This window comes from Bos javanicus, chromosome 8 (genome assembly GCF_032452875.1).
Source record: "Bos javanicus breed banteng chromosome 8, ARS-OSU_banteng_1.0, whole genome shotgun sequence".
Lineage (NCBI taxonomy): Eukaryota > Metazoa > Chordata > Mammalia > Artiodactyla > Bovidae > Bos > Bos javanicus.
The window spans coordinates 46,383,386-46,406,090 of record NC_083875.1 but is presented as its reverse complement, the minus strand read 5'-3'; the positions used below and the strand labels follow the sequence as shown (position 1 = coordinate 46,406,090).

General features: G+C 42.9%; 1 protein-coding gene across 4 annotated transcripts in view; it reads left to right on the top strand.

The window, feature by feature from the left end:
- The first annotated feature begins 8,697 nt into the window (after window positions 1-8,697).
- Window positions 8,698-22,705, top strand: part of APBA1 (amyloid beta precursor protein binding family A member 1) — a 244,730-nt gene continuing 230,722 nt past the window's right edge. For all 4 annotated transcript variants that reach the window (XM_061425500.1, XM_061425499.1, XM_061425501.1 and 1 more), the window contains exon 1: window positions 8,698-8,789. The gene's annotated coding sequence lies outside the window, so the exon portion shown is untranslated. The remainder of the gene's footprint in view (window positions 8,790-22,705) is intronic.

Sequence of the window (22,705 nt, the reverse complement as noted above, 5' to 3'; positions counted from 1 at the left end):
GCCGCTTTCCTAAATTCCAGAACATGTTATTCCTTAACCCATCAGACCTTATTAAGAGTAACTTAAAATCTGTCAGCTCTCAAAAGGTTTCTCCAGAAACAGATTTCTTGGTTCCATCTCAGTTCCTGCAGTTCCCATAACCACAGCCTATTCAATTTAGCAGTGCTCGGCTGCATGAATGCTGAAATTAAAGTGTGCTTTCAATCCACAGCAAAACTGACCTAACTTAGAAGCATCTCCACAGTTAGATTTAATAAAAAGATATGAGATTGAGATGGAAGGCAGAAAAAGGATAAATTGCTTTGAGAAATAAAAGTAGAAAGTGGTTAGTTCTTTTTTTTTTTTTTTAATGTTAACTAATGTCCTTTTTAAAGAGTCAGTTTTCTGTTTGACAGAAAAAGTCAGAGACTTTAAGTCCTTTTTTTTTTCAGCTTTCAGAAGGTTTGTTCATTAGGGAGATGATCTCAATTATTTTTCTGGAAGCAGACACAATGGTCGGCCCATAGGTGCTTTAAAAATACATGTATTTCTCATCTTGGAGAAACTCACAAGGCTTTGGGTTTATTATAGTATTTTTTTAAATTAGGAAACAAAATTTCTTTTAAGGAAAAAAAAGTCCTACTCATTTAATGACAGACCTGACTTCTAGAGAATTTATTTAATTCCCTAAACACATAGTATCTAGCAAAACAAAGTGATGTTAACAAAAAAAAAAAAAAAATTTGCCAGGTTCTCCTTTGCACCTCATTTTATCACAGCCAGTACAACCCCTGAAATGATTTGTTTATAGATCTGTCTGCCTTTTTTAAAGTACAAAAGTCCTCAAGGGTAGAGAGATTGTGGTATTTGACTTGGTCTCACAAATGCCTACCACAGTGACTAGCATATGCAGCTTGAGGAATGAAAATGCAGTATTTAGTGACTTTTTGATAGTATAACCTACTGAAAACTGTCAGTATGGCCATAATTGTTAGTTATAGTGATATTTGTTGTTTAGTCGCTCAGTTATGTCTGACTATTGTGTCAATCCTTGGACTGTAGCCTGTCAGTCTCCTCTGTCCTTGAGATTTTCTGGGCAAGATTACTGGAGCGGGTTGCCATTTCCTCCTCCAGGGGATGTTCCTGACCCAGGGATAGAATCCACATCTCCTGCATCTCCTACACTGCAGGCAGATTCTTTACCGCTAAGCCACCAGAGAAGCCCTTATATTGTTAACTACTCATCCTGAATATGAGGGGGAGGAAGGATTGGGAGGGAGAGAGAAGGAGAGAAAACATTACCCCTCTTGGCTGGCAAAGGGCATGAAATTCTGATAAAATTGCTGACACTGGTTTTGTCTACTACAGCTTTAATAGTAGACCAAACTATTCGGGAAGATTCCCTGGAGAAGGAAATGGTAACCCACTCCAGTATTCTTGCCTAGAGAATCCCATGGATGGAGAAGCCTTGTAGGCTACAGTCCACTGGGTCGCAAAGAGTCGGACACGACTGAGCAACTTCACCTTCAAAGCCTTACCTGAGCTCTTTATTTTTGAGTCAATAGAGAGACCTACAGCCACATTTTTAGTACCTTATTTTTTCAAATTGTTAAGGCCATGTGAATTCTAATAAAAATAGTAACGAAGGAAAAGGAAATTATTTTAAAGGCAAATCACTTCAATAGTCTTCTTGAACAACCCAACTGTGACTGGAATGAGAGCAAATAAAGCAACCAGCCAACAAATATTTGATGAGTACTTCCTAGATACTTTATTAATATACTAGGTGTTTGGTAGAAGGAACACAAAGGGAATATAACTGACATTTAGTCACTAATCTTTAAGTTTTCAGGAACTAATTGGGGAGGTGATACATCAAACCCAGAACAAAATACCTAACAGAAAATAGGACTAGAACAGTGATTTTTAAATTACACTTTCATGTGTTAGTGTTAGTGTTGAAGCAGCACTGAGGGGATCTCCTGCCTGAAATGAATAATGGTTGCCTATTTCTTAAACTGATAAAAGAAAAGGACTGGTTATCAGAATTTTCTCAATCCTTATTAAAATTAGTAAAGTGGCAAAAAGATATAAATCTATAGCAAACACATATTAAGAGAAAATTTTTCTGAAATTGCTGAGCACTTAATTTCCCAACTTCTTATTTTTAAGTAAATACACTCCTGGTTGCAATGTTATATTTTATCTAGAACACATGGTCATATTTTCTTCCAGTAAAATTGTTCCCAGTGTGTATGATGAATTAAATATGTCAATATTTTATGCTGCTCCAACCAGATGACCATAATATTCAGCTGTCTTACTACTGACATAACATGGGAAACAACAAGTGCATAAGCAGATGTTAAACAGAATGAGCAAACAATTTGATCAATTTTTGTCTACTTATATCCTGACATTTCAAAGACGCGGTAAGGCTCCCAGTGCTTCAAACAAACGCTCAGATAGTAAGGTACATCAATGATAGCAACACAGTCTGAAAACATTTTCTTCAAGTATGTGGTATTTGAAATAAGCCTGAAGGATAAATCAAATTTGGAAAACTGCTTTAGAAATGCAAAGTGACCCAATAGTTATTTTGGGATGTCACTAGGCATCTGGTGGTAATGTTAATTTTTACAACCACATTTTTAGTAACCTTATTTTTTCAAATTGTTAAGGTCATGTGTATAGTGTAAAATTTTTTTAAACTACTACAACACAGAAAGAGGAAAAGAACAGTACTACTCAAGTGGACTACCGCCAACATTTTGATGTACCTTTTTTTTTCTATGCACTTTTCAAAAGTTTTGATCAACTCTCTACCTAATGTTGAATCCTGATTTTTAAAAACTATGATGAGAACATAAGCTTGTATTTCTTCCATATTATTAAAAAAATCTATGGACATAACATTTTTAATGGCTGCATTATATAACACTGTAAAGACATATTCATCTATGTACTAATTCCCTTATTATTGTACAGTTGGGTTAAATTTTCTTATTTTTCTCTAGTACAAGCCTGAGATGAACAAGATGGTTGTTTTCCTTTGCTTCTGTCCATTTCCCCCTCTTTGTAGTAGTATTTAGGTCTTTTTCTATTATTAACCATGTGGTCTGGGGAGAACTGACCCAGCTACGGGGGTGGGAGCCTTGCTGTTAGCCATGGAGGTTGGTTCAGGAATGGGCACATAACCATTTAAATAAGACAATATGATCCCATGACACTTCTCATTCAGAAACTTCATTTTCAGTGGTAGAATTACTATGTGCGGAACCAGAATATCTTCCAGTGCATCGGATACACATAGCTACAGTACAAAATTCTGATAGGAACCATTAAAGGGTACAGTGAATGTGATTCAAGGAAGAGAGAGAGGGAACCTGACCTATTTGAGGAATAGAAAAGACAAGGATCTGGCTGAAACCAGGACAGAATGTATATCTAGAGGAAAAGCTGGTGAAATAAGAATCGACGTGTAAAAGATTGATGGAAGTTTAGGAGATACACATTTCATAATTGTTTATTTTGTCCATATACTTAAAATTCTGTGACAAAAGTAACAAATTGAAAAGGTTGCTAGATTATCTAATGCTAACAAAGCTGAAATCCTCAAGAAAAACCTCACTACCCAAAGGTTGCTGATTATTTGTTCTACACACAGACTCAGCTCATAAGACTTAAACTCAAGGCCTGAGATAGAATGCAATTGATACGGACTTGAAATCCAGGAAAAGAATCTACCATTACCAAAGTAAATGTCGCTTGAGCCTTGCAAGAAAAGCTATGACAAACCTAGACAGCATATTAAACAGCAGAGTCATCACTTTGCCGACAAAGGTCTGTAATAATGAAAGCTATGGTTTTTCCAGTAGTCATATACGGATGTGAGAGCTGGACCATAAAGAAGCCTGAGAGCTGAAGAATTGATGCTTTCAAATTGTAGTGCTAGGTAAGACTTTTGAGAGCCCTTGAGACTACAAGGAGATCAAACCAGTCAATCCTAAAGGAAATCAACCCTGATATTCATTGGAAGGACTGATGCTGAAGCTGAAGCTCCAATATTTTGGCCACCTGATGGGAAGAGCCGACTCAATGTAAAAGACCTGATGCTGCAAAAGGGCAGGAGAAAAGCGGGCAGCAGAGGATGAGGTGGTTGGATGGCATCACCAACTCAGTGGGCATGAGTTTGAGCAAACTCTGGGAGATAGTGAAGGACAGGGAAGCCTGGTGTGCTGCAGTCCATGGGGTCACAAAGAGTCGGACAGGACTTAGCGAGTGAACAATAACAAATTATCCAATGAGACATGTCCAGTTTGGGCTGTCCAGAATCATAAAAGAGGATGAAAGACATGGTCACACTCTTTTAAAATGTGAATGAATTTAGTGAATCCTAGAATCTTCAGGTCTTTGCTGATGAAAAGAAACCTAAATGAGTAACAGTTCATGGATCCCTGCCCTCTTACCAGTCACAGACAGTGTTTGTGCCACTAAGATATACTTGTAAGTACAGAGCAGGGTGATGGAGTTTGGGAACATGGAGATCACACTAAAGAAAATTATGAAATTATCTATAAGCCACTGGGAGACAAACTTGGCTTGCTTATATATAGGAGGCTCTAGACTGGCATGCATAGAGACTTCATATCCACATGCAATCCTGGACAAGGCCTAATTTAAACCCAAGTCACTTGGCACAGTTTCTATAGTATTGTACCTTCTACAATGGCTGGCAGGGTGCCAGTGTTTTATATACTGGCTTCTGAAACCTTGAAGTGCAGTTCTGACCCTTGTTAAAATTAGGTGGGTACACATATTTGAAATGCTTATAAGAATACCTATAATAAAATAGAAAATACCAATAAAGCAGGCACAGGAAAACTATAGATAGAATAGAAAAACAAGACCAAAGGAAGAGCTATGACATAGATAAGAATGCCATATGAATTTACCCTTTTCCTACAATGACCTGCAAATTAGGCTTGAGTTTCCTGTCAGCCAAGGCACAAAGAGTAACTTGAGCACTTCGGACAACATTTGTGCTCACCAAAAGAAAACAGGCATTTCTGGTTTTTTGTGGAAGGTTCAGGGGAGGAGAAGGGAGGGAGTTTCTAAGATGTGACTATTAGGTAAGCGGTTAGTTTAGAGGTCTCTAGAAAGTGAAAGAGAGTGAGTCGCTCAGTCGTGTCCAACTCTTGCGACCCTGTGGACTGTAGCCTACCAGGCTTCTCCGTCCATGGGATTTTCCAGGCAAGAATACTGGAGTAGGTTACCATTTCCTTCTCCAGGGGATCTTCCCGACCCAGGGATCGAACCCGGGTCTCCTGCAGAAAGTGAAGAGGAACTAAAAAGTCTCTTGATGAAAGGAAAGAGGAGAGTGAAAAAGTTGGCCTAAAGCTCAACATTCAGAAAACTAAGATCATGGCACCTGGTCCCATCACTTCATGGCAAATAGATGGGGAAACAGTGGAAACAGTGTCAGACTTTATTTTTGGGGGCTCCCAAATCACTGCAGATGGTGACTGCAGCCATGAAATTAAAAGATGCTTACCCCTTGGAAGGAAAGTTATGACCAACCTAGATAGCATATTCAAAAGCAGAGACATTACTTTGCCAACAAAGGTCCATCTAGTCAAGGCTATGGTTTTTCCAGTGGTCATGTATGGATGTGAGAGCTGGACTGTGAAGAAAGCTGACCACCAAAGAATTGATCCTTTTGAACTGTGGTGTTGGAGAAGACTCTTGAGAGTCCCTTGGACTGCAAGGAGGTCCAACCAGTTCATCTTAAAGGAGATCAGTCCTGGGTGTTCATTGGAAGGACTAATGCGAAAGTGGAAACTCCAATACTTTGGCCACCTCATGCGAAGAGTTGACTCACTGGAAAAGACCCTGATGCTGGGAGGGATTGGGGGCAGGAGGAGAAGGGGATGACAGAGGATGAGATGGCTGGATGGCATCACCAACTCAATGGACATGAGTTTGAGTAGACTCCAGGAGTTGGTGATGGACAGGGAGGCCTGGCGTGCTGCGATTCATGGGGTGGCAAAGAGTCGGACACGACTGAGCGACTGAAGTGAACTGAACTGAAGCTGCCATTACAATGATTACTTTCTTTTATATGGCACTTAATACTGTGCAGAGTCATTTCACACACTTTCTTTAATCTGCACAAAAATCCTGTGATGCAAGATTGAGGGAAATATATTACATTATTAAAGCAATAATGTATCTCTTATTCATGAATCAAGGAACTTTGCCTCAATGTAAGCACAACAGAAAAGTAGAAAATAAGCATAACAAACCAAATGACACCAAGTGTATGCACAGAAAAAGCCTCTTACTCAACCTGAAATTCTCACAAGATTAGTTCATTTCTTCCCTAAAACACAGCAGATTAAAAGTAACAAAGTAGGCACTACTACAGAAAGACCACAAAACTAGTATGAATGGAAGCAGAGGCAGTAACTAAAAACAAACAGAAGAACAGTCCGTGTAAAAACTGAAAACCCTAAATATTTACCGAATATACAGGCATGGATGTCTCAACCCTCCATGAAACACTTCTTCACATAGTTCCCTCACCCATTTTTAAGAAACTAAAATGTGATCATAATCACTCACTCCCAACTCTTACAGTCTTGCAGTGACCTTCCAAGGCACACAGAATAAAATCCTTATTCAAAAAAGGCCCCCAAGGTTCTGGCTGCAACTGCCCATCTCTCATTCCTTCTCACTTCAGGCGCACCTGGGTGGGCTTCTGCACGTTTCCTTCTGTCTACCTGGAAGTGCCTCTCCTGGGCAAACTGAAAAGTCATTTCCCTGTAGAGCCTTACCCAATCTTGTAGTTCATATTAGGTTTCCTTGTAAACCCTCAGCACCTTTGCATTTGAGAACACATCACAGTTGCCCTTATTCATCTGATTGTTTTAATATCTGTTTCCTCCATTGTTCTATGAGCTCTGGGAGAACAAGGACCTTGTCTGGCATAAATATCCAATAGTTGCTGGGGCAAAAAATGAATATGTAAGATTACAAGATGAATAGATATATCTTCCTAGTATGTGCTGTGCGGTGCCAAGGGGCTTCAGTCTTATCCAACTCTGTGCGGCCCTATGCGCTGCAGCCTCCCTGGTTCCTCTGTCCATAGGATTCTCCAGGCAAGAATACTGGAGTGGGTTGCCATGCCGTTCTTCCGGGGATCTTCCCAACCCAGGGATCGAACCCAGGTCTCCTGCATTGCAGGCGGATTCTTTACCACTTCACCACCAGGGAAGCCCCCTTCCTAGTACATAATATTTCAATCTTACTAAAAGATCTTTTTTGGGGGGCGGGGGAGAAGCTATTTTTTAATTAAAGCGAAAAAGAGATTTATGGAATAGAATGGAAACGTGAATTTTAAAGCTAAAACCAAGACTTTGATAATGCTTTTCTGGAGGCATTCGGCTTAATATGGAAACAGTGTGATAAAAGAAAGAACCCTTTCCCAAGAAATCTGGATAACCAGAGCTTATCTTCATTTTACCAGATAAGAACATATGTATGAAGATGGCTTTGTGCAAATATCATTTCTTATTATTACTGAGTATTCGGTGAAAAAGGAAATGATTTCACTCATATTACACTGCCAATTACAGGTGAGGCCGGCACCGGAACCCAGGTCTCCTGAGGCCTGTCCATCCCACTGCTTTTCATTAACGCACAGCACCTGCCACCTGGTCCCTGCTGCCAAGGTCCCCGCCTTCCTCCTTCCCAGGCATATCTGGGCTGATACCCTAAGCCAGGCTCAACTACACTCCTGGCATCATAATCCAGAGGCTTTCTTCTCTTCCCGCAGGACTGGGCAGTTCCCTTCAAGGGCTGCACACGCGGTCAGCGCCGCTCCGGTCCGAACCCGAGTGGCTCACTCCCTAGTGGCGAAATCGCAGGCCTGCAGCCGGCTCCAGACATATCAGCAACCCTCTTTTCTTAGGGGGCCTTGTGTGCCTGCCAGGCAGTGCAGTACAGGCATCATTTTAGGGGCTGGAGGAGCGGGAAAGCTCGGCAGTAACTCAGTTAAGGGAATACCCCTCAGGAGCCAACGCGGCGGCCGGGATTTGAGGTCCGGCAGCGCGGCCTGTTTCTAAGCGCAGACATTGGCTGCAGCTGCTGCTGAGGAAACCGGGGACCCTCTGGGCTTCCACCGAAGAGGGTGGAGATCCCTGTCAGTCCCCTCGGGGAAGCAGCCGCATTGCCCACTCCGTGAGGCGACGCGAAAGCCAGAGGGATGTCCCGGGAGCTCCGACGGAACCCGCGCACGCCAGAACGCGCCTGCCAGAGCTGAGGCGCGACAGTCAGCGACAGGCTGTAGAGCCCCTCACGCCCACCAGCCCTTGGGCTGGGGCGCTTCAGAGGCTGCGCGTGGAGGACGCCGCCCGGCTGCTTCGTGCGCGCGCGCCGCGCGTGCGCGCGGGTGGGCGTGGGAGGCAAGGGCGCGCCTAGCTCGCGCCGTGCGCGCGCGCTTCCCCCACCCCGCCCCGGCGCCCTCCCTCGCCAGCCTGCCGGCTCGGCCCTGGCGCGCGTCACGAGGGGCGGGAGGGTGGGGAGAAGGGGGTGGGGCCGCAGGACCGGAGGGGCCTGAGCGGCTGCTGCGAAGCCCCAGCCAGAGCTGGGCGAGGGCGGCTGCGGTCGCTACGGCGGCGGCGGCGGGAGAAGATGGTGGCGCTGGAGGTAGGAGCGGCTGGAGAGGAGCTTTATTCCCAGACTTGGCACCAACGCTGTCGTTAGCGCCGCCTGCTCCTGCGGGCCCGCGGACCCAGCTGTCAGGCAAGGTACCACCTCCAGGGAGGGTTGGGTGAATGGGGGGTCCCGGCGCTGATGCTGTCCCCGACGGGGCCCCCGTCCTCGCCGAAGGGCGCCCCCGGGCGCCTGCAGGGAACAATAGTGCTGATGAGAGGGGACAGCCGGCGACATCCAGGGAGGCAATGCCTAGAGCCATCGAGCTAACGGGGCGGGGGAAGGGGGCGTTGAGGATACGGACGCCTGGTGTCCTGTGCGCGCTGACATGCCGTGCTTTCGGGGCAGCGGTGAGTCTGATGACAGTCATGGCAGGAGTGTGTGTGTGTGTGTGTGTGTGTGTAAAAGGTAGAGTCGAAGGGATGGGGGTGGCGGACCGAAGGTGTTGGGGGATGACATTTCCAGGAATCCCCGCTAGGATCCCTCAGCTCTCGGCGGACTCTCCGGGAGAAAGAGTGTGGTGATGACAACGGTGAAGTGAGCAGGATGCACTTGGTGTGTGAGTGTGGAGGGAGGCAGAGGCGTGGGTGCGGATTTGTAAAATCCCATGTGTGTGAATCTATGTGTGTATGTGTGTGTGTGTACTCGTATGACTGCAAACTGCTCTCCAAACCCAGAGATCTGTGGGTGCCCTGACTTGCTGTCACCCGCTGACTGTGGGACAATGTTATTTCTTCCCTGAAACTCTGTTCACAGTCTCTGTTCTGCTCCCGCCTGGGGATGGCCGGCTGTAGGGATTCTCACTTCCCTTCGTTTCCCCTCATTTCCCCTTTTCCTTCACATGTCGCTTGAGATGGGGATGTGGAAGTGTGCATGTGGCTTTGGGCACATGGCAGGGAAACAGTATAATGGTTACCTTTCCTGGGCTTGCTGGCAGTCAGGTTTTGAAGGGAGCTTCCATCCTGTGACACTTCTTTCCTCAGCTCCTAGTCTGTAAGGGTCTTAGATGCCCTGACTCTGCAATTTCTATTGTTTTTCTCTTGTCTGACCTGAAGGAGAAGGGTCTAATGGCCACTGTCCCCACAACTTTGAATGTCAACTAAACCTTCTCGGTCCACATTTAAACACTGCAGATCTTACGGTTGAAGAATATGGTCTTTATCTTGAATCTTGTAGAATGAACTCTGAAGGTGTGTATGAGAGATGAGGGGGTAGTATTTTAACAGAAAAAAAAAAATCATTGAGAAACTGGTCCCCCGCCCACCCCTTGGTCAGCATCACAAGCAGGGCGTTTTCCTTAGGAAAAGGGATACTTTATTTCTAATGCTAGTGGCATCCACTCTTCAAGCTTTCACAATGGCTAGGTGGTACCATGTATTATTGGGGAACTAAAATCCCCCAAGCTTCATAGTGATGGGGTCCCAGGTTAGTGAGAATGCTTTCCTAGCCAGTGTAGCCTGCAAGTAGAAAATTTGGAGAATGTCAGGCTGGCAATAAGTCACCCAGTGGGAGCCAGGACACAGAATTGCATCCAGGGTCTATAGCTGTTTAATTGTCTCTGCGTGATAAAGATCCGCTTATGTGGGGTTGGGTTGAGAGAGACACGAAGGGAGATATTGTATTCATATGTGCGTCCACTGCAGTTTGACTCCCCAGCTCCTGTTTTTCTCCTGCAGTGTTTATAAGAATGATGCACCTTTACACTTTATATCTTGATACTTATTTATTAAAATGTTGTGGAACTAGATTAACCTGCTTAGAACATATTTGAATCATAACACCTTAAATTCTACTGCATTGCTGTCAGAATCCAAACTGGCTGCCCCAGTCCTCTTGAAAAGCCTATAGCAGTCATAGCTACACAAGTAGGTATACAACATGTTGGCATCAGATGTTTCTTTCTCTTTTAAAAAAATTTTTGTTATGTTTTACAGAGGTTGCATTGAAAATAATAGAACCAGGGCTGTCCACATATGCTTTTTGTCTTCCCATTTGTCTTCTCTTAATTAATGATGATCTGTAGACCAGGTTTTCTTGGAGCTGTGCACATTAAAATAAATTTCCTCATGTCCTTCAAGTCAAGCCTTCTAAAATTTTAATGTGAGGTTGTTGGATCGCATCCAAAGTTTTACAATAGATTTATAAAAATGAATTTGGAATCTTAGTCCTTAACTCTCTTATTAGTTCTGCCAATTTCTTTCTGAGAAAAGTACTTTGGAATGTAAAAGGCATTCTAAGAGGTTTTTGCTATTTTTTTAAAGAAAAGTTTATATGTGCAAGTAAAATCCAGAGATATAAATGTCTTACCATAAAGTTTAAGAATATTAGGAATTATCAAGGTAAATAAACTGTTTAAAGAAAGAATAATTATACAACAGCACAATTGATGACTCAGGAATTAGTGATTTCCTTTCTAACCTGTGATAATTTTTAAAATTCAATGCCTGGCTTTCTAAAGATTGCACTATTAAGGTTAATGATACAGCTTGAATCCTGTAATTCAGTCTGTAAATAGTTGTACCTTTTGCTGTAGCCTGAAGCAAGTCATTTGTTTTGCATGGATGTGTTTTCTTTCTTAAAGGAGCATTAATTCTGTTCTTTTCCACTATTGGGTCACTTAAAGAAGTTTGTTTTTTAGAAGATTTGGGAATAAAAGACATCTGAAAATTGACCTGTGGGGTCAAAAGGAATAAACTGTGGTACCGTGGGTGAGGTTGAACTTACATCCTATAAAGAAAAAGTAATTGTTGTTAAAATTGAGAGACTTTCAACCACTAAAATCCAGAGTTAACCCTTTAGGTTACAATCATTAATTTACAAATATTTACTTGTTACCTACAACATCTTAGGCAGTGTATACCTTTGGATAGAGTTTGAGAAATGTTATGATGGCTGGAGATTTGAAAAATAAGGAGACCTAGATCCTGCCCAGAGGAAGTTCATGGCCAGGAAGGAGAGACAGGTCATGCAAGTAAAAATGGTGGAAAGTGGCGAAGTGCTGAAAAAGCTATATGCCTGTAGAGCTCTAGGAGTTCATGTGATACAACAATGACTTCAGAAGGAAGAAAATCAAGAAAGATTTGGAAGAATGAGCTTTTGAGCTGAGATTTAAATAGGTGGGTTTTGAGCTGGCAGGGAACGAAGGGCATATTTGTGGGAGGAACAGCATAGCAGAGGCCTGGTGGTGGGAAGTGTGTGCCCATTCAGGAAATAGAATGAAAACGAAGTTGCTCAGTTGTGTCCAACTCTTTGTGACCCCATGGATTGTAGCCTACCAGGCTTCTCCGAACGGTGTGCTTAAAATTCTTTCTCAATTAAACTGGGGGGGGGGGGTAAAAAGAATGGTGTGTGCTGAAGCATAGGAGATGCCCAGAGATGAAGTAAGAGATAAGAAAAAGACAGTCATTCAAGGTTGTGGGGCAACTTTTATGTGGATTTTATTCAGTTACTGCCAGGGAGCCTTGGAAGGTTTTTGAGGATGAAGGTTGACAGAACTATAACTGAGCTTCACAGTGACAATCTTGAATTGTGCTGGATGTAATGAAATGAGGAAAGAATGGCAGTAGGGAGACAAGATAAGCTCTGTTGTTAAATTAAGGGTCAGAGGAAATGAGAGAGTGAGAGTGAAGGGAGAGAGCAAACTCAAGAGACAGGGTACAAGAATAATCTGAACACTGATCAGGGAGATCAAAGGTCATTGTCAGGCTCAGCTGTGAGAATGATTGGGTCATTGTCAAGAAATCCTCCTTCAGAGGAGGATGAGGAAACTTCTTTATAAAGAAGTTTCATTTTGAGCCTGACAGGTTTGTCCAAATGAAGGGACTCCAGTACAGGTATAGGTTTTGGAGAGAGGTTAGAGCGACAAAGAGAGATTTGTAAGTCATTTATTTAGGAGCAGTTTTAATGTCTCAGGGGGGCTTCCCTGGTGGCTCAGAGGTAAAACGTCTGTCTGCCATGCAGGAGACCCGGGTTCCATCCCTGGTCAGGAAGATCCCGTGGAGAAGGAAATGGCAACACACTCCAATATTCTTGCCTGGAGAATCCCATGGACAGAGGAGCCTGGTAGGCTACAGTCCACAGAGTTGGACATGACTGAGCGAGTTGGACATGACTGAGCGACTTCACTCACTCACTTAATGTCTCAGGAATGACTGATAAAGAGAGTGGAGCAAGAAGAGGCAAAGGCTAAGGGTAGGCTCCTTGGAGGACATCTGGGTTGGAGGGGAAAAGAGAAAAAAGAGGTTATGAGCATTAAACAAGGGGCGGTTGGAGGAATGCGGTGGCAGTAGTGTGGTGTCATGGAAGCTGGGGAAGGTGAGGGAGTACCACCCTTCCTACATCACGCCCCAAGCGAGTGGAGGTGCAGGGAAGGAAGAGCCGTTGGGTTTGACTTGGCTTTCCTTGATTATCCTGAGGCAGGTGGAAGTGTACCCACGCTGTGAGGGATTGAATAGGGGAGGGTGATGCATATGGAGAGCAGCGAGGACAGACTTCCTTTTTAATAAGTAGGATGAAGGGGAGAGAGAGAGAGTTTGCTACATCGAAGGTAGGGCATGGTGTAGGGAAAGTAATGTCTTAGTATAGGGACACCTGAATCTACCTTATAAGTGGAGGAGAAGAAACCAGTGAAGGATAGAGATCAAAAGTGTAAGGGAGAGGGTAATGGGAACTAATGGGAGAGGCTAACTAATGGGGATGCTGATGGGAACATAATCTTTAAGATAGGACTGTTCAAGAGAAGGGCTCTTTTGGGACAGAAGCATGGGAAATTTGAGATGAAAAGAAAGGAATTTGGCCATGGTCTTCTAAGTCAAGTCAGAGAGAGCTGGGCAGGGTTGAAGCCATGGGTAGAATAATAAAGACTTAGACCAAGTGTTGTGGGAATGTAGTGGTGAGTTAGTTAGGGGTAAATAAAAGATTATTACCTGACTATGAAGGCCTCCTGTGTTTGGAGAGCATAAATTTGTGGTAGAACCAATTAGTCCTATATAATTAAAGTTTGACAACTGCTTATATAATTTTTGTTATTAAAATTAATAGCATTAAATGTTGTTAAATACAGTAGCTCCTCCTTCCCATAAACTCAATGAAAAGAGAAAAATCTTTGCCTTTAAAATTAGCTGAATAAAAGACCCCACCTGAAGTATTTCCTATAAAGATTTTCTCTCAAGGATTGCTGACTTCAGTAAATAATGGAGGAAAATATAAGTGTTTTTGAAAAGATGAGCTTTCCCTATCTGCAGTGCCAACATATGGCAAAAGAAAAATCAAATATAGCTCTTCTCCCAACACCATGCCTATTGTAAGTGCTCAGTAAAGTTTTTTTGCATGAATACATGAATAAATTAATTTTTTGGTAAAGATAGGTATAGTATCTAAGATCTAAAATTTCAGGATTTCTTTCTTATTTACATCATGGACATTGAATAAGTTGCATTCCATGGCCTGTTCAAGTTCATGACAGCATTAAAACTTTTATTTATTCATACCTGCTACATACATTGAAGCTTTACAAATTTTTTTTCACGAAATAATTCTGTATGCTTTAGACCCTCAAAGGGGGTCTACAGGGTCATGTGTGATTCCAGACAAATTTATAGAAATCTGACTGTGGTGAGTGTTGATTTTGAGGTTTTAATGTTGAAATCGTTTATTCATTCCTTCAACAAATGTTCTCTGAACATCTTCTCTCCACCACTCACTATTGTTGGTGCAAAGGATAGAGCAGGGGCAAGAAGGTCCCTACTACCACCGACCTTTTAGAGGAAGGGATTAAAAAATAAGTAAGCACATATATTTCAGGTGGCAGTGAGTGCTATGAAGAAGAAAGCAAGGAAGGAGTAGAGTGTGGAGTGTAGGGGTGGCTGTTACTTTATAGTGGGTGGTCAGGGAATGCCTTGAGCTCAGAGCTTAAAGAGTTGAAAGAGTGAGCCATGCAAGTATTTGGTTGGCCAAAAAGTTCATTTGATTTTTTCTGACTGATGGGGCAGTAAGACCCGAACAAACTTTTTGACCAACCCAGTATTGGAGGGCAGGACCTTCTAGGTAGTGAATGTCAAAGGGCCTGAGACAGGAACATGCTTGGCATAATCAGGTAAACCTTGCTGGTTTCTTTGCTTCTCCTGGCCATGTAGTGTCACACAGATACATGGAGCTGTCACTTAGGGACCCTGCAATGTGATGCTTTGCCTTTCAGTATTGAATCAGTCACCTGTAAGGCTGTATCACACTACCGTGTTCGGGCTGACCTGTGGGTGAGTCGGTGCTGGGTTTTTAAAAAGAGAATATGTCCTGAATCACACATTTGAGTTAGAAAACTTGGAGAGTAGCTGTGTCTGAGTAGTGCTGAAATACTAGTCAGCTGGAAGTGGTCCCTTTCTTGAAACTGCACATTCACTCTTCTCTGGACTGAACTGTGAAGATGGCCATAGGGTTTCTTTTCTTCTTCCATATTTCATATCTCATTCTTAGGTCTAAGACCTTTGAAACTAGAGCTCTGTTTTGTTCATCTGGGCATAGAAAAACCCTACAACCCGTAGAAAAATTCCTTGCCTTAGTAAGGTATCATCAAATACTCATTGCAAAGAATGGATGAGACATTTCCAGGTATAAAGAATGGGGCTAAAGCTCTTTGACCTTGATCCCTGCAGACAACTGTTTTTAAAAGAAGACACAAAATTTCCCCTTGGTGCTAAGTAGTTTATGCACTCATGGCCTGAGATGAAGACTTGGGTACAAATAGTCTGTTTGGGAGGTGATCCCAAGAAGCACAAATGAGGAATGGGAAAAAATGAGACAGGGAAGGAAGGAAAACAGGGAAGTAAGAAAAGAGGCAAGTTAGTGAGCAGATTACCATTGTGGGCAGTGGAGGCGCTAGTCTTTATGATTGTCTACCAACCAGTGGGGAAGGTGGGATTTTATCCCCCATTTAATCCTGGGGGCATCAAGTCCCAAGCACTTTAATGCTGCGAACTTTGTAGGCACTGCAGAAAACCCTTGTGGGTAGCTAAGCAGAGAGGCTGAGAGGGTGGAGGTAGGAAACCAGCAGTGTGTGAGGGGAGCTGTCCAGCAGAGCCACCCGTGAACTCACAGGTGGGCTAAAAGGGCATGCTGCTGTTGCTGCTAAGTCGCTTCAGTCGTGTCCGACTCTGTGCGACCCCATAGATGGCAGCCCACCAGGCTCCTCCATCCCTGGGGTTCTCCAGGCAAGAACACTGGAGTGGGTTGCCATTTCCTTCTCCAATGCATGAAAGTGAAAAGTGAAAGTGAAGTCGCTCAGTCGTGTCCAACTCTTCACGACCCCATGGACTGCAGCCTACCAGGCTCCTCTGTCCATGGGATTTTCCAGGTGAGAGTACTGGAGTGGGTTGCCATTGCCTTCTCCAAAGGGGGATGGGGGCAGCACAACAACATCTTCTTGTGCACATTGGCACAGGGATAGCACAGGGAATTTTTAATAGTAAGAATTTGTGGGATAGCAGTTACTGTTATTTTATTTTAGGGGTTTTAATATATTGTAGCAGCTTCCTGCTCTTCAAATTTACTCATAAGCCAACTGTTGACAATCCTCAATTATCTGGGATGCACATTACCATGTATGCCCATGTATAAAGTACCCTGGATTATAAGGTAGTACCCAGTTTTCCAGCGAGGTAGTTTTTAGAAGTCTTTACATCAACTTGAATATGCACAATGTAGTGATATAGGTAAAGGATATTTTTTCTATTTAATAAATAATATTTTGTTAAATTTAATTTACTATAAACGTTTATACTATATTTAATAATCTATATTTATTAATTCACTTGCATATATTTTAAATCACCTTATTATAAAAGTAGTCATTTTAAAATATGACATTCTTCTACACTCACATTTTACAAAATCATTTATTCAAATGTTTTACATGCTGCTTTGATCAGCATCTTTTTCATCTGTAAACACCACTTTTGGCATATTCACACCTATTCTAACTTGTATGTCATAGAGTACTTTTGAATGTGCATGTGATGCTGTCCTTCCATGGGGCGCCGCCCTTAATTCTAAGCCCTGTATGCCTATTCACACAGTGTAAAGACAGTTGTTTTTTTGCTGTCTTCCTATAGGTATATATTCGTGCCCTCTACAACCCAGCCCTTCTGCATGATTTGTGTAAAGTCATCCAATACAGGCAATTATGAAGGAGTATTTACTTAAATTGGTGTTAAAATCTTGACTCCCTTCATTCATTCACCTATTCTGTTTCAATCCCATGACCTCTATAGGCATCCCTATCTAGTTTTGATTGCAGTTGTTTCTGGCTGTCTTCTCCAAACAGTTCTCAGGTGACCTCTGAAACCTACATCTTTTCATAAAACCTTCAGTCTTACTAAGTAAATTTTTTGACATGGCTTTTCCCTTTAAAATCAGTGGTCATCACATCCATTATTAATTAATTGCTTGATTTTAATTCCTGTTATCTTTGAGATAATAAGCTTTTTGGCATTCAGAAGAGAGTAACTGAGAGAATGGCTCTTAGTAAGGGAGACTTTATATGGAGTTAAACACAAGATGACTTTCTCTTTTCTGAAATCTCACTTTTTGGGGAGATTAGGAATCTCATTTTGTGTATGCCATGTCATCATGGGAGGTTGTTGAGGTGTGGTAATCCTTGCCTAGTAAGTTTCCTCTCCAACCTCCTGCTCTTCTGCTCCATGGTGGATTAATTAGTGTGAAAAATACAGTAATGATTTTGTTTCACTGAGCAGTTGATTAACCGTTGTTCTGAACAATGTGACCATTTACGTTTCTGACTTTTGATAAATTTTGTATCTCACGTTCAATTCCATATTGATTGACAGATACACTTTATTTTCGAGAAGAGGTGTACTTGACAAGATGTGCATAAATCCTTTTTCTTGTAAATGGTAGCATATCTTAAATTCAGAGGAAGAGCTTATCATTGAAAGAGATTCCAATTATCAGCAATAATTACCCTGTTATGTGGCTAGTCAATGAATTAGGATTTTTATACTGGACTTACTATGTGGATCACACTCTATTTCAGTGCCTTTAAACTTGTTTAACCAAGACCTCTCGTGAGAATATAGTTTATATCATAGCCTAACAATATAGATGCGTGTGTTTAAACAGACACACACACACACAAACATATCACTGAAACAAAAATTTCACTTGACAATACTGGTCCTTTATTATGTGTGAAGCACTTGGATATTTTCTGTTCTTTTCCATTCTATTCTATATGATTGTCAATTCACTAAGCTTATTTCAATTCTAATGGTTCCTGACATGCAGCTGAAGAAACACTGTTCTATTGTATTACATCCATCAGAAGAGTGCTTGTTTCCTTATAGCATGAAATAATTTCACATCAGAGGATTTTTTTAATTTGTTTCAAATTATTAGCATATCTGTATATTTGGTAGTGTGAGTGTAGCAGGTCACAAGAATACTAAAGGGAAATTTATTTTTGAGTAAATGTTTTATTTCCAAAAGAAGAAACTATTAGTGTGGAAAGTGGAATCAGACAAGTGGATTGGTTCTTAGATCTAGTGGCTTCCTGGGCTGTACGAACCGTGCTCAGCTTCTGGGTCCTGACTGCGTGGCTGGACTGGCTGGCATTCCCAGTCTGGCTCATCTCTCCTCACAGTTCTTTCCTGCCCCCTCCTTTCCTGCTTCTTTCCCAAGCCACCGCCCCCAAATCTCAGGAGTGCTAGATATTCAGTTCAAGTACTTCCTTCTCAATTTCAACCTAATATATTTCTTCCTAGATATGAAACTACTTTTTACACCCACTTCTCTTCCAAATAACTTAAAAGTACAGGAATCTTTTTTTCTCATACCTGGCATGTGTGTTGGGGGCAGGGTGGGGAGGGGGACCTAAAGAAGCGAGAATTTGTTCCACAGGTGGAATGTTTCCATAGTGTTAGGTGGTATTAAAGTCTAATCTAGTCTGGTGTTGAGGTGTGATTACACTCTTTATGGCTCTCCTGTTGTCTAGTAGAAGGACATGTCAGTTCCTATTTTCAAAACCTAATAGGCAGGAATAGAGACGCAAACAGAGAGAATAGACTTCTGTACATGGGGAGCAGGGAGGGAAGGGGAGTGTCGGACAAATTGAGAGAGTAGCACTGACATATATACACTACCACATGTAAAATAGAGAGCTAGTGGGGAGCTGCTGTATAGCCCAGGGAGGTCAGCTCAGTGCTCTGTGAAGACCTGGAGCGGTGGATGGGAGAGTGCAGTGGGATGGAGGCTTAAGAGGGAGGGAGTGTATGTAAACTTACAACTGATTCACATTGTTGTATGGCAGAAACTAACACAACATTATACAGCATTTTTACTGCAATAATGAAGGAAAAAACCTCAATAGGTTCCCCATCCAGTAAATGAAAGCAAGTTAACATCATAGCTACAGAATGCCAGGCGTTGTGCTGAGCACTATACACAGTTAACTCACTTGATTCTCATACTGACCTCACCTACTCTTCATAACCGTATCAGAAGACTTAAATTACAGATGGGACTTGAGGCTCTCAGAGGTTCTATCAGTGACTAATGGACAGGGCAAGAGGGCCTCACCTTGGGTCCAGGGATGGGAGCAGGCCCTGACGGCTCCTGTCCCCTTTGTCCTGGGGCCCAGCAAAAGCCCCCCACCCCACCTGCCCAGCTGGATGCCCTTGTTTGTGATGCCCTGTCCCACCTGGGATGTCTCTGTGTGGGCAGCTGTTGCACCAGCATCTCGCCAGTCTCTACCTGCTGTGATGGAAAGGCTCAAAATGGATGGAGTGTGGTGCTTCCATTCATCAGCTGCCAACATTGATCAAGTCTCTCTTGACTGAGCTGAGCCTCAGCTTCCTCAGCAGTAAAAGGAGGGATGATGAAACCTACCCTTCCCTTCTCTTCCCACACAGGGCCACTGGGCTGTCAAGGGCTCTAGGAAAGTACGGGAGATGTGTCACTCCCCTCATGATGACCTTGGGCATAAGTGACATCTCCCCACTCTAAACCAGGGGTCAGCATATTCTTTCTGAATGAGCCAGATAGTAAAAAAGGTTCCACGGGGCCGTACAGTCTCTGTCGCCTGTCACAACTTCTCAGCTCTGCTGTGGTGGTACAAATGCTGTGTGCAACGTGTAAGGCAGCGAGCAGGGCAGTGCTCCAATAAAACTTTATTTCTGGATGCTTAAATTTGAATTTCGTATCACTTTCACTTGTCACAAAATTTTGATTCCTCCCTTGATTTTTTTCCAGCCATCTAAAAATGTAAAACCATTCCCAACTCCCAGGCACTGGGCCAGATATGTTTCCTGGAACTGAGCTCGCTGACTCCTGGTATAAATGCTCACAGCCCTGGGTACCACTGGTTAGAGAGCAACTACAGTTCACTTTGGACTGCAGCACTGTGCTTACTTTATTCCATCCCTCTCTTGTCCTTCTACAATATACACCCACCCACTGACCTTTTTCTCATCTTCTTTAGCACTGCGAGAGCTAACAGCGTATGGATACTCTGCACATACATATATGCACATATAGTATATGCTGAATATATATTTGTTGAATATATGGTCTACATAATAAGAAAATATGTTGCTTTTCTGTGTATCTTATTTTTCCATCTTTAAAAGGAATTCTGTCTATTCTCTAGTGAACCTTTAGGAATGGTTGAGTTAACATTTTGTAATTAAATTTAAGGGCTTTAGCAATCATGTTCCCCCCTCCCCCACTATTAACCAAAAAAGGAAAAGAATGTCAGGGAAGAAAGAAGAGAAAAGCAAACAGACAAAACAAAGCCAACATTTCAACACGAAAAGGGCTTATTAGAGAATAACTGAAGTGGCTAAACATTTAGATTTGGTCCCTGAGGCTTTCTGTCACTGTTGGAGCTCTGGAGGCTGATGTGCTTTGAGCCTTAGCTGCCAGCAGCCCGGCTTTTTGCTGTGCTTTACCCACAGTTTAATTCAGGGGTCAGAACTCTGCATTAGGCATAAATAAAGATAGAATGGTAAAATGTACTGTGTCTTTTCATCTGTATTTTCTCAACATGTATCAAGGAGTCACGTCTCTTTAAGAGCAAAGCCTTGAACACAACTCCCATTTTATTTCTTAGTAGGTATGTAGGACAAGGAAATGGCAGCCCACTTCAGTGTTCTTGCCTGGAGAATCCCAGGGACAGGGGAGCCTGATGGGCTGCTGTCTATGGGGTCCCACAAAGTCGGACACGACTGAGCGACTTCAGTTTCACTTTTCACTTTCATGCATTGGAGAAGGAAATGGCAACCCACTCCAGTGTTCTTGCCTGGAGAATCCCAGGGACGGGGGAGCCTGATGGGCTGCCGTCTATGGGGTCCCACAGAGTCGGACACGACTGAAGCGACTTAGCAGCAGCAGCAGCAGGCTCAGGAGTGGAAGCATTAGGAAATACATAAATCTAAAATTTTCTTCTCAAAATGAGATGGACAAAAGCTGGATGGTGAAATTACAGTGTGCATGTGTGTTATTTTTCCAAATAGTCTGTTACTCTGTGTTCTGTCATGAAGAAACTATATATGTGTGTGTATGTGTGTGTTTAAGGGGTGAGAAGAAAGGAATGTGCTAGAAAGTTGTAACCAAAATCATTAATAGTCTATACCCCTTATTAAAATTTGTTAAGGAAAAGAACAGTTAGGTTAGCTTTCAAATAAGCCCTTATCTTTTTTAGCCTGCCAAAATGTGTTAACCTGGAGAAAAGATCCATGGCTGATGTAAAAGAAATTACTAAGTGTGCTTTCAGCTTGGTATAAATTGGCACTGCTCTGGTAGATGCTGTCTAGCCTTGAAGACAGAATGTTAAGCCAGTGTTAGAGGTGCATATTACATTTTAGTTGTGTGAGGTATTCGAAGCCTGCTTGGGGACGAATGGAGGCTGAGGGGCTTAGGATGTTGTTTGCTGTTGTGTCTGAGCTGCTCCCAGTGAGACACAACATACCACTTACTGGCAGTGCAAAGACTGATTTCAAAATTGTTCTCAGTAGATGAAGGCACAGGGGTCTGGGTAGAGGCAGGCAGGCTTACCTGAGAACTGCAAGGTGTGGAGGGGGTGTAATTAACCATCTGTCTGCAGTTTCTTGTATGGAATGAGGCTTCCCTTGACGAAGTAAAGAGACTATACTTATGAAGGTGGATGATTAAGGTTTTGTTCATTATATTATCTGCACAGTGAGTCTTACTTTTTCTTCTTTTCCTGAGTTAAATTTTTTCCTCTCTTACCACCCCCTCCTTCTTTTTTCCATTCGGGGAATTACAGCGGGCTTGTTTATATCTCGCTTATTTGGATGGCTCCCTTCCATGCCAGTGGTTTTCAGCTAATGTCTGGTCATCATGGATTGTCCATTCATATTAGGGCTGTGACATGGGAGATGGCAAAGTGTCTGTATTAGTTGGCAGGGTTTGTAAAGGTCTTAGGTTGGGCCCCTCAGAGCAGAAACTAAGAAGAGGGTTGGTATGTTCAGGCACTGCTTTATTAAGGAGATGCTCTGGGAAGAGAAGCAGGGTGTGGGGGCGGGGAGGGTGTCCGTCAGACAAGGGCGTGATCTCAAAGGCTTGAGGGTGGGGAAGTTCTGGTATGATGTGGTCTCAGGACTGTCCCGACCAGAGTCAGTGGCTTTGGTGGTACGCATTGCATACCTGTCAGTCACTGGGTAAGGGTCTTGGGCATTGAGACGGGACTGTGGGGAGGGGAACATACATCCTCAGGTATTTCTGGTTCTCTATATGAAAAGGCAAAGCTGGTCAATGAGTCATGGATGCTGGCTATTGACCAGGTGAGGATTTGGATGTGATACCAACATTGTCCACCACCAGACCAGTAGCTGCTTTTTACAGTCGTCAACCAAGGAGCCAGTTCAGCGCTTCCCTGGGAATCCCCATATGCCACTCTCTTTCCTGAGAAGTGGCTGCTGGCTTCTGGTGATGTGTGTGTGTCACATGGAGCGGAGGTCTGGGATCCAACTGTCTGGTTACA